The 16,890-nt window shown below is 40.3% G+C and overlaps 1 protein-coding gene across 6 annotated transcripts in view; it reads right to left on the bottom strand.

The window, feature by feature from the left end:
• MYO6 (myosin VI) overlaps positions 1-16,373 on the bottom strand; it is a 136,007-nt gene extending 119,634 nt beyond the window's left edge. For 3 of the 6 annotated variants that reach the window (XM_057737991.1, XM_057737993.1, XM_057737994.1), the window contains exon 1: positions 16,138-16,373. The gene's annotated coding sequence lies outside the window, so the exon portion shown is untranslated. Of the gene's footprint in view, positions 1-15,978; positions 16,095-16,137 lie in introns of those variants that run through there. The other 3 variants (XM_057737996.1, XM_057737997.1, XM_057737992.1) reach the window with 2 other exon arrangements.
• Positions 16,374-16,890: the final 517 nt, after the last annotated feature.

The raw sequence follows: 16,890 nt of genomic DNA, 5'->3' as shown, positions 1-16,890 counted from the left end.
ATTAAAAAAACTGTAAATCTGAAAGATGGAAGAAGCAGGCTCTCCTGGTGGAAGAGTATGTGGAGGTGGGGAAAGAAAAAATAATAATAATAAATAAAATAAAAAGAACTACATATATACTATGTACAATTATCACATTTTCTAATTCACTTCAGAATGTTTTCATTATTTCACTAATTATTTGTATTTTCTACTCAATTTAAAAGTTTCAGTTTCTCACTTGAAGACAGTTATATATCATTCAAGAATGAATTAAAGAAGATGATCCAGGACTTCCCTGGTGGTGCAGTGGTAAGGAATCCGACTGCCAACGCAGGAGACACAGGTTTGATTCCTGGTCCGGGAAGATCCTACATGCCATGGAGCAACTAAGCCCATATGCCTGCACTCTAGAGCCCATGAGCCACAACTACTGAGGCCCTCGCACCTAGAGCCCATGCTCCACAACAAGAGAAGCCACCACAATGAGAAGCCCATGCACTGCAACTTCTGAGTGGGGGAGAAGACTAGCCCCTACTTGCTGCAACCAGAGAAAGCCCGTGTGCAGCAATGAAGACCCAACGCAGCCAAAAATAAATTTAAAAAAAAAACAAAAGAAATAAAAAACAAAATAAAATAAAAAAATAAAGAAGATGATCCAATAAAATTAATGCAGCCAAAACAAGCGTCTAGAAGGACAGTTCAAACTCATATGGCTCCTGTGGGAAGGATATAAAGAGCTCTTTACATTTTACTTCAAATTATTCTGATGCCATTAATGATACATAGAAGACAAAATAAATAGCAAACTTAGAGAAGACAGTAGAGCCCAGAATCAAATATAAAATATTTTTGCACTATTTTAATATATGCTGAGTTTTCCAGAAATAAAATGTCACATAAATTAAGAGAAGACTATCTTTTATTTGGATCTGTACCAAAAGAAGTTTATTATTTCAGAGAAAATCATGTTACAGGGCAAGCTGATTGTGGTATCTGAGTGCCAATATAGCATAGCTCTACGCTGCATTCATGACTATTTTACATATGGATGCTAGCAACTGATTACTTTGTTCTGTATTATAGTATAGGAGTATCTAAGACTTCAAATACTGAAATACGTGTATTAATATATAATCAGTATAAATATATTTAAGTTATATGTATAATATATAGTTTACTAATATAAATATTAACATAGTGAATTGTGATAAATACACATAACAATTACTTCTTTCATGTTACATCACTATTAATTTTTAATTATACATGCATATACATATGTATACACATATATGCATTGATTGTTTAATTTCACTGTAGTAAATGGAGTATCACAAAACAATTGTTTTGAAAAAGGGGCCCCAAGTCTGACAGAATAGAGAATCACTAGTACAAGTGAAACAGAATGGGACTGAGGCCAGAAACCCGGTATTTTAAAGGAAAAATGGGAAAGAAAGGAACAACGGGGAAAGGTAGACAGAAAGGTAGCAAGCACCTTGAGAGAGAGTACTGTACCAAAGGAGAAAGAAGTCTGAACAAGGAGAGGTTGTCAGCAACATCAAATGGTTCAGAAGAGGCTGATAACCGAAAATAAGCTAATGGATTTGAAAATGGGAAAGGCACTGGTGATCTTGGAGCAGTTTCAGTATACAGTAGTTGAAGAAGAAACGATATTGCCGTGAGTAAAAGAATGAACCGAGGAAAAACAGAAACAGCTGATAATTTTTCAGTAAGGGAAAGAACAATAAGGCAAAAGAACAAGCAGATGACAGAGTATAAGAAGGAGGTTTTTGTTTGTTTCTGGCTTTGTTCGTTAGGCCAGAAAAGATCTCTGAGAGGTTAATTCAAACTTATTTTAGATAGCAAGTCCCCTAATTACAAGTTTTAAGAAATACCCTCTCCTACACACTGAAATGCTCATAGGTGATGAATTAAATGATACCTGGAATTTGATTTGAAATAATGCAGGGGGAGGGGGAACAATTACAGCTTTTTTTTTTTAAGGTAAAATAAGATTAGCCATGAGTTGTTAACTGTTAAATCCGGATAACTGGTCCACAGTGGTTCACGTGCTCTTCTTTTCTGAATATGCTTAAAACTTTCCACAATAAAATGATTTGTAAAAGAAATACTCTCCAAAAGATGCCCAATTATTTTTCAATTTTCTATATAATTATACCCTGCTTTCTTAAATGTCAAACTGATGATATTTATTTTTACCAAGGTGTATACTGAAGTTTTTCTTAGTAATGATTATACATTAATTGCTGAATTATCTCAATTTCTCACTTAATCTTCCATCTGAGCACAGCAAGCAATTTCATAGTCAACTAGGTGGGAAAAAAAGAAGTGAAACAAACAGATGAAAGCTGATCCTAGAGTTCTGGGCCACAAAAGTTCAAAATTCTATTCCTTAAGAATTCTATTTGACAGTATCCACACTATAGCTTAAAAAGAAATGCTTATTTTCTAGCCATAGCTTTATATAAAGTATCTCTGAAATTACCTCTAATTTTTTAAAAGATTTTTTTGATATCATTTTTGAAGTCTTTATTGAATTTGCTACAATATTGCTTCTGCTTTATGTCAGTTTTTTGGCCATGAGACACGTGGGATCTTAGCTCCCCAACCAGGGATTGAACCCATACCTCCTGCACTGGACGGTGAAGTCTTAACCACTGGACTGTCCAGGAAGTCCCAAACTCTAAATTTTTAAACTGCACAATACTGATAGAAAAATGAACTCTGAATTAAGAACTGTATGAATTTTCTCAGTTCTGCCACTAATTTGGCTGTATGACCTTCAGCAAGTCTCTTAACCTCTGGAAACTTCAGCTTCCTCAACTCCTTGATAAGGAACCCGGATTAAATTAACTTGGGGGTAATGTCTAATTCTAATTGTCCAAGCTCCATGTCTGATCTACAGAAAACCTGAACACACAACTCTGACGGATACTGATCTAAATCAGCAGTTCTCCAAGTGTAGCCAAAGGACCCCTGGAGATCCCTGAGACCCTTGCAAAGAGTCAACAAGGTCAAAACTATTTTTAAAGTAATACTAAGACATTTGCCCTAATAATGCAGAACCAACAATGGATAAAACTTCCACCATTTTAGCCAGGATCAAGGCAGGGGCACCACATTGTACCAGTGGTCACTGCTGCCACACATAAAAACACCTCTGATGTGCAACTAGAGATTATCATACTAAGTGAAGTAAGTCAGAAAGAGAAAGACAAATACCATATGATATCACTTACATGTGGAATCTAAAATACGACACAAATGAACCTATCTATGGAAAAGAATCATGGACATAGAGAACAGACTGGTGGTTGTCCATGGAAGGTGGGGTGGGGGGAGGGAAGGACTGGGAGTGTGGGATTAGCCGATGTAAAGTATTATATATGGGATGCATGAACAACAAGGTCCTACTGTACAGCACAGGGAACTATATTCAATATCCTGTGATAAACCAAAATGGAAAAGAATATTAAGAAAAAGAATGTGTGTGTATATAACTGAATCACTTTCTTGTGCAGCAGTAATTAACACAACATTGTAAAATCAACTATACTTCAACAACAAAACAAGAATACCTCTGATGAAGCAGTAAAATTTATTAATTTTATTACCTTTCGATCCTCAAATATACATCTTTTTAATACTCTATATGACAAAATGGGAACTGCGCATAAACTACTTCCGCTGTAAAACAAAGTATGATGTTGCCCCAAGGAAAATATTTATGTGAGTGTTTGAGCTGTAATCTTCAGGAACTGACTTTTTTTTCATGAAACACTATTTTCACTGGAAAGAATGACTAACAAAGCTTGGTTGGGTTTTTGGCAAACGAGGTTTTGTTTGTTTTTTGAGTGAAGCCTGTCACATCAAGAAAAGCAACTGAGAGTACTAGTTGACAATGATAAAATTCAAGTGAAAGCAGAATGTGGGAAAACCTGTATCTGCCACCTTGAACATAAAACAGCTTATACTGTTTAAGTTTAAATACTGAAAAGACTTTTCTGATGAGATCAAAATATATTACATACATTTCAGAGGTCTGCATAACTCAGTGAAACAGTAATATTCCAATGACCATTACATCATATTATAAAATCATAAAGGAGTAAAAGGTCCGTTCAAAGTGCAAAACTGAACAATGGATTTTAATGTAACCAGGTACAAAAAATTCACTACTGTGGTTTAAAATTCCACTCTGGGACCTGAAGAAATTACCACTTGGTGAGTTGTGGTAAAGGATCAAAGAATATACACACAATTAACTGAAAGGGCCAAGTTAACACTTCCTTTCCCAATGAGATATCTGTGTGAGGCCAGATTTCCTTCATACACAGTTCAACCAAAAAACATAACACAACAAACTGAACTCATGAATAGATATGACAACCCAGCTATCTTCTATTAAGTCATACATAATGGAGTTTTACAAAAGTATAAAGTGGCACTCTTCTCACTAATTGTTGTTTTGGAAAATAACTATCTTTCATAAAACATGTCATTTCTGTTAAAATGCATGTATTATTATTTTTAAATAGGTTAAATACTTTTTAAATTTCTAATACAGTAAATATCAATAGATATAACCAAACAGATAAGCAAAATCTTTAAAGAGTCCTCAATAATTAAGAGTGTAAGGGAGTCCAAAGACCTGAGATCTGCTGATCTACATAAACCCTCACCAAAGCATCTGCAGGCAGTGCGCACTCTCGAGCCACTCAGTCTAGGGTGAGCAGTGGAGAATGAAAGGAGATACACAAATATTACAGAATCGGTAATGAAGACTGTAATACAGGTGTACTTCCAAACTGAAAACTGGGGAAAGCTGCTCTGAAAGATTTAACTCAAACAGCTCCTGAGAGCTGAGTAAGCCTGACTAAAGGAAAGTATCCCAGACAAAGGCCTGTTTGAACAAGAGCAGGGAGATGGGAGAAAGGGGACATGTCTGGGGAACAGGTCAAGGGGGCCAGCGCGCAGAACAACGGCAGAAGTGTGACAAGTGCTCAGGTGGAAAAGTGGGCCAAGAGATTAGGCCACAAAGGATTTTAAGCCCCGCAATAAAAGTCTGGACTCTCCAATGTATTAATAAATGGCTAGCAGGGATTCTTATTGAGCAAGAGGTTATTACAATCAGATTTCTACTCTGAAATAGAACTCTAACGGCAACGCACAGGACAGACTGTACAATGAGGGAAACGGCCAAACACAGCGAGCTCTGCATGAGAGAAAGAGAAGTGAGGCCTGCACTTGGTCAGGAGGGGAGGAAAGTGATGGCGCCAACCTTCCAGAAGCAGAACGGGGTTTGGCAACTGACAGAATATGACAAATGAAGAGGGAAAAGGTGAGTTACAGTTCTGAGCGTGAACAATTAGGGTAGTGAGAGTATCATAAGGGAAACAGGAAGAGGGGCAGTGTCTGCAAGGAGGTGGCTTTGAAGGAAATATGTGAAATGTTAAGATGTCTGGGGAGCATCAGTTCAGAAATGCTGATCAAGATAATACAGAACGGGGCTTCCTAGGTGGCGCAGTGGTTAAGAATCCACCTGCCAATGCAGAGGTCACGGGTTTGATGCTAGCTCCAGGAAGATCCCACATGCCGCGGAGCAACTAAGTCCGTGTGCCAAAAAAAAAAAAAAGATAATACAGAACGAAATCTGTGGGGAAATCTGCATTAAGGAAGAGTTGGAACCATGGAGCTGATATAATTATCAAAATTAAGAACAGAGTGAGTAGAGCAAAGTGCCAAGCATAGGATTTTATGAAACAAGAACAGTAAAGACGTGGGAGGAGAAAATCGAGCAGAAAAAAACAAAGGAAAAACTGGAGACCTGGGAGAGAGCACGACCACAGACGCTAAGAAGAAAGGGTTCAAGGAAGATTAGTTGGTCACTAGCTGAAGAGGCTGGAAAAGAATAATGATCTAAATGAGGCCGCTGGATCTATTAATTAGGAGCTTACAGAGTAGTCCCTGTTGAGTGTTCAGGGACAGAACACAGATTACAATGGAACTGGGTTCATGGCCTCATTAGCAAGGTATTAGGTACAGGAAATAAATATTTTACCCAGGGCTACATGAAAGTATGTTTTCCCAATAACTGTCTGTCTGCTTTTCAACCATAACAATTTTTTAATACACTCTCACTCTAAACTTTATCTGTTATTTTCAGAGAATGTATTTCAGACTCATGTAAAACACTTATTTTAGCATTTAAGTAGCACATTAATATTTACCTAATAAATTTTATAACACAGAAAGAATTTACTGTTGTGCTATATACTGAACCTCAATTTACTGCTTAAAAGAACATTATTCATAGTCTACATAAGCCTACTAAAGTACATTTGAGTACAAATTCAACAAGTAGCATTTGTTTAAGAAAAAGAAACCTATTATCCAATCCCTTTTTATTAATAGTATCAAACACAACATGAAATCAAGCTTAATTTAGGTATATTTATGTGAGATGTGTGTTTAGCCAGACCCACATTCATACAAAGGTAATTATGTGAAAGACTCATACCTATTAGTATAATCTAGAAAGCAATCGTTTGTTTTACAAAAAAGATTCTTCCCTTTACAAAAGAAGTCACTACTGGGGTCCTTTAAACAAGAAACTTTCCAAGGGTAATAAAAAAAAATACAATTTAGTTATTTATGTAATTTATACAAAACTTTACAGCAGTACATTTGCTTAAAGCAAATTATTGATGTAAGTAAAAGGGGTAGCTGTTCAGGGGTTTAAAATGCACCCAGAATGGTTTAGACTCTGTGTGTCCACAAGCGCCCCCCCCCACCCACCCACATCAGTCCCAGGAGAGGCTGGAGCCCTGTGAACTGCAGGAACCAGCAGGTGGGGACACCCGAGGGCGTGGCAGAGGACCTATACACCCTGGACTTGAAATCCCGCAACGGCTGCCGGAGTGTCAGCGTGTTATCACCTTGTTTAGATAGAGATGGAAGAACAACTTAATCCTGAAGGGCTTTTCAAAGCTTTGAGTCTTTAAAAGAACACAAGAAAAAGGTAACCTAAAATTATAAATGGGGCAAAGGCTCTGGACCCAGACCACCTGAGGACGTCCTCAGCCCTGCCCCGCACTACTTGTGTCACCTCAGCAAGTTACTTAGACCTCACTTCTCCCAGCTGCAAAATGGGTTGAGGAGAGCCACCTCATGGGTCAACATTAGAATTAAATGAGAAAAGGACTGTTAAGTACCCAAAGGGGTGGCACATCACTGCCTCTCAAGAACTATTAGAATTGCACTGTCCTAGGGTCATCGGGGGCCACTCCTTTCAATCCATCATCATGATACAGGGCCACCTTCCACTGTTCAAGCATGCTGCTGTACTCAGGTGGCTGTATGTCCAGAAAATAATCTAGGCCAATGCTGTTGCCAAACAGTAGGATCGCAGAGAATAGGATCAAAGTCCATGAGATTCTGGACCAGTTCCAGAAGCATACTTATAATAAATAATAGACCACTTCCTGGCACATGAGCATTCCTGTATGTAGCCATCAAGCTGTCTCCATTTTTGCTGTCATTAAAATCACCAAATTAAATGAGTTTATACACTCCTAATTTATACTGCACCCCCCTTCAAAGAAAGCAAACTTATCAGTAGAATCTATCTCTATTTAAAATACAAAATTCTGACTGAAATTTTTTTCTCTGGCTTCTAAAACATCTGAAGTGATTCTGGTCATATGTTCAAATTCATTCAATTCTCTTCCTCCCCTCTCCACCACATCCGATAGAAACTCTTTCTCAAACTAATATAAACCTCCTCATTAGCCAGTGAATACATGACGACTACTTTTACACTTGACAATCATCGGTTTTCTCCATCACCTCAATGGCCAACAAAGGCCACAGTTCTGTTTGCAACCTCAAGCACAAGAGATACACAAATCTTCTTGCTCTTCTCATCTTCAACTCAATAATGATAGACCAGAAAAGCAGAGAAACTAATTCATTCCTTTTCAAAATACACATGCATACTTTGTTCCTCCCCAAAATACCAAAAGGATAACAGACAGCGAATCATGCCCACACACCAAAACACAGCTGTTCCATCTAATTTTAGAAAAAAAATTACAAGGAACCAGAGAAAAGTTCTCTCTGGAATAACTCAATCCTCAAATCAAGGAAATTCAAAGAGCATAACAAGGAAAAACCGACAGCCTCAATTCTTTCCTGCGGGATACTAATTCTATCAGCATCAGATCAAAATAAACAACATGTTTTTAGAAGATTCCACAAAAGTCTGAACTCTCCCCTTTAAAAAAAAGAAAAAGACTCACTAAAAGAAAAAAAAAAACGAAATGTACGATTTCCAAGCACAGGTGCTATTCTGTTTACTCCAAACCTGTTTCTTTTTTCCACCATACTCTTTTAAAGACAAGTTGAGAAATTTATTTGTTGAAAAAAAAATTCTAATATTTACATAGACGTAGCATTTATTTGTAGGTTAGTCTCATAGTCAGGTGTTAGTTATTGATTAATTTGCTCTCCTTTTCTGGAAGCTGTGAACAAGTCCAAGTCTAGCTGCTGCTTAAACTGAATAAAATCTTCAGCTCTTTCCCCCTGGAACCCTCAAGAGAAGAAATATAAAGTATTTTAATTGTTTTGCACGGAGTAATACTTCTTACACTAGGGACCTTCATACCATCTCTTTAAGGAGAGAAACCTTTTTCTGAAGTAATCCACAGGAATCTATCCAAAATGAAGAGCATGGATTTAGACTTTTAGGCAGAATTCAGACTGACTACGTAAAACTGGAATTAGCAGAAGACAGCTGAATAACAGCAAACTGTGACAGATTTATACAGAAATTTAATGTGTCTTTAAAAGAACTTGAGGAGGAAGAACAATTACTTCATAATAGTCTTACTTCTATGAACCGTGTTCTGGTGTTTTTGCTATCAAGAGTCCAGGAGAATAGGAAGTATAAATTCCAGAAGGCAAAGGACTTTTCTGGCCAAAATATTTTAAACTTAATCATTAAAAACTTTTTTAATGAAAAACATGTATTTTATCAAACCAAGACTACCTGATGAAGAAAATTTCAGAAAACCTCATTAAGACAAAACCATTAATAAAAGTGCTTTATGTTAACCGACCTAGACTATGTTTTTCATCGGGTTACATGGATCATCAAATTTCCTAAAATAATTGTGTGATTAAATGAGAAAGTGAGTAAACTACTTTCTAAAAGCATCTATAAGACAAGTATTTTCAAGCACTTTGCAGATATATCACAATGGTACCAGTTTTTTTTTTTAATCTTGTCTCCTTTCTTTTTTTTTTTATTTTTTTTTTGCCCACACAAAGCACCATGCAGGATCCTAGTTCCCTGACCAGGGACGGAACCCACCCCCCCCTGCAGTGGAAGCACAGTCTTAACCACTGGACCACCAGGGAAGTCCCTGCTACAAGTTATTTAAAATGCACCAAGGCAATGCTACAAATTCCCTAAGGTTCCAATCAATGCCTGAGTTATTCTCTACTTGCTCCACTGCACTCCATCCCTGTTCTGCTCTGCTCCTGCCCTGGGAGGATGAGCCTGCACAGAGCTAGGCTAACCTAGGCTCCCCAGCTACATTCTAGCAAAGTCACGGGCCAAGACCCCAATAGAGGGAGCCGAGAGGTCGGGGAACTTGCCCCCTCCCCACCTGCCTGCCTCCAAGCCTCAGCCCCCACCCACCCTCCTCCTCAAGGCCAGCTCTCCACTCCCGAGATCTCTGAAGAACTAAGGGCTTCTCACCATTGCTATTCCCTGGGTGCTACACCGGCCGGTGTTTGTTCCCTAACCCCTGCAGTCTCTTCATCTGCACCATCCAGGATGAAATCTCTTTCCTGCTGGGACCTTGCCTGCTGTGGCTAACAAGACCAAGTCTGATTATTCAAAAGCAGTACATTATCTGAAGCAATCCAATTAAAAAGTTTTAAAAGGTCTTAGGATCTAAATGAGCATTAGTTACATATTACTGCTATTTGTATAGTCGTTTAAAAATTAAATATAACTAGTTCACTTTGAAATGAGGCTGGTTAATTAGCTGAAATAGTCACTACAATTAAATTTAGGTGTGAAATTTAACACTCCATTGTCCTCTCAAGATAAACACTAGGAGCTCCAAATAAGCTTAAAAGAAAAAAAAAAAATCACTAAGAGGTAACGGGTGGTTCACTTCCTCCTACCGCACACTGCCTGCTTAATCCAAGCAATGTTCTGTGGTTATTGCCCACACCCTCCCTCCCAAAGCACAGGATGAAGAAAAGCTTTCAACCAGTGCTTCTCAAATTCTGTTGCACAAATAAATCAACTGAGAAGCTTGTTAAAATGCTACTGCCCACCCCCCACCCACACCTCTCTGACATGTTTTTACTAGATCCCAGTAATTCTGGTGCACACTTAAAACAGGTCAACTTCAAGATTTCACCCAAATCGCCAATATGTGGCTTTTTTCCTTTGGGATGAACATTTGACATTAAACATGGGCAAAAAACACCACCATGGTAACCACTGCTATCCCCTGCTTCACCATCCCCAGTCTGCTCCCTAACCCCTGCAGTCTAGAATAATAATGCACACGAGCTGTGTGCCCGTGTGGTATACACTTTCCAAGCATGAGTGTCTAATCCATGCATTACTCCTCACAAGAACCACACCAGGCACGTGATATTGTAGCCTCCATTTTACAAACTGAAGCCCAGAGAAACTAAGTAATCTGACCCAGGGAATAAGTGGCAAAACCAGGATCCCCTCACCTCTGCCTGTCCTCTTACCCTGGAGCTGGACAAGCAAGCACTTGTGCACAAATGCAACTCTGGGGGCTGGAATACAGAGGATAAGCCTGCGGGGCCAGTAGTTAGGCAAGCAATAACCTCCCGTCCCCCCGCCCCAACTCCCACCACTCGCCCAACAAGCTCTCCTGAGTCTCTGCACCCATCGCTCACTCACCAAGACCTTCTGCCTACATGGTGTGGCATGAATACGGTGGCACATCACAAGTCTATCAGCACTCTTTCCACGTATCTACGCCCACATGCTAAGGACTACAAGGGATCCAATGCCAGCGCCACTAAGCACTGGCTGGGAGCTTGAGCAACTTTAACATCCCTGCGCCTCTCTTCCCTAAGACACAAGGGTCTTAATGCACTGAAGTGACATACTGATGAACGGAGCTAACGTACACAAAGTATTTGCTTGACATAGTACCTGACACACAGCAAGAGCTCAACGAACAATAGCTGCTATAAAAATTATGCTTTGCCAACCCCCTCTGTTACAAAAGCCTACATATCACTCCTGGGTCCCATTTATTTTCTCTCAGCCTTACTTCCTGAAACTGTGATAAAAGATGGAACACATTCTTATTTACCAGGAGTCGACTGGTAACAGTGCTATACGTCAGTGGGCCAAGGGCCAGGAGTAGAATACTTTAGAGCAAATGAGGCTATTAGTAGCCCTCACATTGCACCACTTTGACAACTATTTCCCAACTTTACAGTCAGTCCTGTTAATCATACTAGAATGATGAGTCTATAATTAACTTAATTCAAAACAACAATAAAATGTCACTCAGTACAGGGCCTTGGTTTTAATTTATCACCTTATCATCAGCACTTAGAACAGTGCCTGGCCCATGACAGACACGCAAATATTTGTAAAATGAATGAAGGCAAAAAGGTACCAACGCAGACACATCTTAGCTCATCAGTGAGTCTTTACAAAAGCAAGCATACTCATTAGATCAACATCAATGTGCTAAGTAAAAAAACTTATTTTCAAAATTCTCCCAGAATATTTTTCTCCTTGTCTAATACTAATTGTTGGCTTTTCCTTGAAAACTCTACAACTAGAACAGTTAGTTACCAACCTCGGCTCCACTAACCTATTAAAAACAAAGTAGCTCTGTAATAATGCATCATGCTCATCAGCTACCTTAAATTAAAAACAGGAAAAGAAAAATAAAACTTGTAACTATGTATTTAATAATTATCACTTTGGTGACCCTGACTATTCAGAATTTCCTGAACCATCTGAATTAAATTCATAAAACGAAATAAGTCACTACTGAGAGGTTAACTCTAACATCTGGGAGTTGGAGACCTGGGGGAGGGCAGGATCTATGGGAACACAGGATAGAAGTCCCATTCCCAAGGATGTTTCTAAGCAGCCTCACATGTGACCTTGAGTAAAGTATTTTTTTTGTCTCCGTTTTCTCATCCGCAGAATAGGAATAAATTTACCACATCTACTTCTTCGAGTTGTTCTAGGACCAAATGTACAAAAAATGATTTCCAAGACAGTAAAGTGTCCTACGTGTAAGGATTTAACTTTCGACATAAACATCTTCAGGTTTTAAATGGATGTTTCTGTTTATCTTTCACATCTGTCCCACTCTTCCTATTTCCTACATCCAAAGATCTGCCAGAATAGGGAAGAACCAGTGCCCATCAAAGACTGTATTTTAAACACAATGAACCCTCAGTAAGTATCTGTTCAAAAAGATGCTCATCCACAAATAAGATAAGTTTTTTAATGCAATACCTTTACCTTGTAAAGGTAAAGTGGCGGGTTACCTTCAAATAAAATAACAAGTGACGTAAGGTACATAAAAGATGTCTGTGGTTTTGCCAGAAGCGCCGCCTTGCACATTACTCAGCAGGCATATGAATATCACCCAAGGAATGTGCTTCAGTATTTTGGTTTCACTGGAGACACGCTTTTATGAATAGAAAAGGACTTCCCATCTCTTCAACACTAATACTAAAGATGCCAGGTCTGTTCTTCCGGTTTTACTTCCCATGCTCCAGTACTCACAGGGAGAACTTCTGCTGGACTTGTGGTCATTTCTCCAACCACTAAGTCATTCTTACACTACTCAATAAGGGGGAAAAAAGCCTATTTTTGAAAACCATAAATAGGAAGATATCCTAATACTTATATTTTAAGATTAATAGTCTACTAAATTTGTCAAATAAAAGCATAACTGTTTTAAAGAACATACTGGTTCCTCTGAACATTATTTAATGCCTCAAAAACAGAATTAAGCTTATTTAAATTTAGTTAGTTCTTGATTATCTACACACACACAAACACAAGCAGATGTGTCACGTACCACCAATTAATAATTTACATTAAGCCCTTAGATGATGGTTTTGTATTCACAGCTGAATATGAGAATCCTTCAAATGCAAAATTCCTACTAGTTCAAAGCAAATAAACACCTGTAACAGAAGTCACCCAACTCCACCTTCCTACCATTTTTCTGCTCATATACCCAACCACATTCTACTGCTGAAATGACTCCTCGTTTGTTACAAAAGATGGACTTTGAGTGCTCATTTTGTTCTTTATGTCTATTACAGCTCAAGGGACATTCCTGAAATAAACACAGGACACTGAGAAAAAAAACTGTCCTAATCAAACAGGCACAATTTAATCATAATCTTAAAAACATTTTTCCCCTTAGCATTGCACAGTTAATTATGCAATATTTAAAAGGCACCTACTACATTCATGGGCAATAATCTATCTCATTTTTAAGTTCTATCCTAACCAGGAACATTATACTATTCACTTTAGCTACAATGAAAACCAGTGTTACATTACAGCCTAATTCTAGTTCCTATAACCCATCAAAATTAAAAGTGCACAATATGTGTAATATTCTGGAATTTACCCCAGAAATGATAAAGCAACATCATATCACTGTTCAAGGCTGTCTACTTAAGAATGAAGAAACAGACACAGAATTCAAAATTAGTTCCAGAGCCCCATTCCTGGCCTTTTTCAATGTCACTCCTCTGTACCTTCTTCAGACCTCCAGTTACATTCTTTCAAACAATACCAGTTCTGCAGGTTTACCAAAACAGTCTACCAACTGCACTGAGATCAAGGCAACTTGCACTGGTGGAAAGAACCAAGGTTTCATGGTCAGAAGACTTGGGTGTGAACCCAGACTCTCCCTGGAGCTACTCAACCTCATGACCTTGAGTAAATATTTAATCCTCTGAGCCTAAATTTCCTCATGTGTAAAAAGGACAAGACCACCAACCTTGAAAATTATTTTGTAGATAAAGTTCCTCCATTAGTGTTCTGATTATGGCAGATGCCTAATAAATGAGTGATGATCTTATACTAAGGGTCCAGTCACAAATTACTACCAAATATCTTACAATGATAAGGATCACAAACTGTATGAGATTTCCTACAGTTGTCATACTTTTTTTTCAATCTTTTACTTAAAATGTTTTAATATATAGAAATAAAAAATTCACAGAGGTTAAACATCTTTATAAAACTGACACTTTACGTAACAGATTCAATTATCAGACTGAAAATCAGTCGATTTTTTTAAATTGTGGGGGGTTCTTATATTTATCCAAACCTCACACAGTCAATTTTTTTTTTTTAAGTTGTATTTTAGAACCCAGAGACAGGCCAGTTATCTAAACAATGGGCTACATAATAGACCACAGTCTCCAGGCAAAGTCACAACAGGATGAGAAAAGAGCCTTCAGCTTCTCTCAGATTTCCTGGCCACTGTTATTTTAAAACTTGTTCACACAAACATAAACAGAGAAAAAAACTCATTTCAGATGAACGCCATGGGTCACAATTTATGATATTTTTAAGACCTTGCATGAATTTACATTAAATACTGCAACAGCTTACTACATTTTTCTCGTCCATGTTTCCAGGCACTAACGACAAATATAAGTATATTATATATAGTTTTAAATATTACATATAGAGTTTTTAACCATAATCTTTTCTTAAAGTTGCTAATCACTTCCATTACTCCCTTTTAAAATTAGTTTTTGAAAACTAAAATGTAACTGAAAAAGCCAATAATAAACAGCATGTCACACAGAACATACAAATGGAAGGGGCAAATCTGAATAAGACTAAAATAACGTCTGTTTACCGCTATGTAAGTAATTCTGTGCAACTGAAAACACTAAATGAGCTGGATATTTAAAAGTCAATGAGTTATTTTAAAAGGTTGCTTTGTTTCAAGCTCTGGCTATAGACCAATTTGTGGTGTTTCTAAAATTAATAATAAAAGACACCAAAGTAATTTTTCCACTAAACAATTTCCAGTGGCAAACCACAACCCAAGACATCTAAGAAGTTTAGTTAATTTGTACAGAAATGTCCTTTTGCTGCCAACCTTTGTACCATGACCATTACCAGCCCAAGTTCAAGATTCACATTTTATGGTGTGAACAGTGTTCAGCTAAATCTTAAGAATACTAATTTTTAAAACTCTCAAACCCTGACAATATTTAGCTATATTGCATCTACACTGTCAGCGCATAACAAGGAAAATTTTTATCTAGCATGTACAGCAGCCTATTAAGTTGGGGCAGTGTTCCTAGCTCCTTAGATCTGTAGAGTAGGGTTTAAGCATTCCTCCACTACAAACTTCATGCCAGATAAAATGTAAGACGTTTTCTAAAACTGTGTGGAAATATCTGTGACACGGATGTTCTAGCAATAACCCTATCAAAGTATCTCCTTATCCCTGAGTTTGAGCATTTTAATCGTTTTAAAGAGTTCCGGAAATTAACAAATATATAAGGCTCTTGTTCTCTAGCAGATACACAAATTAATGTACCCAAAGTACCACATCAACTAAAGACTAAAAATACAGCTTTATATACGCCCAACTTGGGCTCCTACTTGATTAAACTAATAGAGGTAGCAGCTGATCCTCACATCTCAGGACAAAAAGCACTATTCTTGCATTGAATTTTAAGCCTGTTTACGAAAGGGAAAACTATCACGGAGCGTCCAGGTCAGAGCTGGACACCTGAGTGCTCTGCTCTACCTGGGAGCCAGAGAAGATACACAAAGGTATCTTGTGGATGATAAACCCATGAAAGAAGACTCTCATTGTCGAGTGGAAATGAAACCCACCCCTGCGCCACCGGGAGCCGCCGCCGCCCTGGCCCACTCATCACCTGCTTCAGCCGCGGCGTCCTCGGCAGATGAACCGAGCCGGCTCGTCGGCCCCGGGCGGCGAGAGGAGGCCCCGAAGCAGGGGCGCACTCGGGAAGCGAGGCTCCGGGAAGCGAGGCCCCGGCGCCGACGCCCCGCCGCGGGCGCCCCGGGACACTCACCTGTGCGGACGCGAGGGCAGGTGCGCGGCGGTGGGGCTACCTGTCGCCGGTGAGGCTGGAGGACGGGGTGAGGGGGGGGAATGAGGGAGAGGAGAGAGGGCGACGACGCGGACCGGCACAGGGACGGGGGGGCGGCGGCGGCGGCGATCGGTCTCCGGCTCGCTTCCTGCTCGGACAGATCCCGGGTCCGTCTCCGCCCGCCGGCCGGCGCCCCGCCGAGTCCCCGGCCCCGCCGCGCACACGTCACAGCTACGGAGCGTCCGAGGGGGCGGGGGCGCGGCGGGCGGGCGGGGCGGGGGCGTGGGCGCTCCGGGAGGGGGCGCTCGGCCGCCCCGCCCCTCCGCCCGCCGGCCCCCGCCGCGGCGCGCAGCCTCCCGGGCCGGGTGGGCGCGCGGCGGCGCGGGGAGGGGCCGCCCCGGCCCTGGCCCGCAGCCCGCGTCCCTGCCCCCGCGAAACTGCCTCCTTCGCGGGGGTTACTGTTCCCGGCGCCTGGAGGGCACCCCTGCGGACTGGGCGCGGGGGCCGGGCCGTGGAGTCCGGCCGCGGCGGGGGTCCGTGCAGGGAGGGAGAAAGTTGTTCGGGGAGCGGCGAGGACCCCGAGCTGCTGGGAGGGCGGGTGGGCGCGAGGCGGCGTCGTTGCGGAGGGAGGGAGCCGGCGACCTCGGCCGCAGTCCGCGTCGGCCCAGGCTGGGCTGCCCTCGGAGGGTAGGAACCTCCCTGTGCCACAGACTTGCTGTTCTACTCTTGGGGGCA

Source organism: Hippopotamus amphibius, chromosome 6 (assembly GCF_030028045.1).
Source record: "Hippopotamus amphibius kiboko isolate mHipAmp2 chromosome 6, mHipAmp2.hap2, whole genome shotgun sequence".
In the NCBI taxonomy this organism is placed as follows: Eukaryota; Metazoa; Chordata; class Mammalia; order Artiodactyla; family Hippopotamidae; genus Hippopotamus; species Hippopotamus amphibius.
The sequence above is the reverse complement of the archived record's forward strand: the minus strand, read 5'-3'. Positions and strand labels throughout refer to the sequence as shown.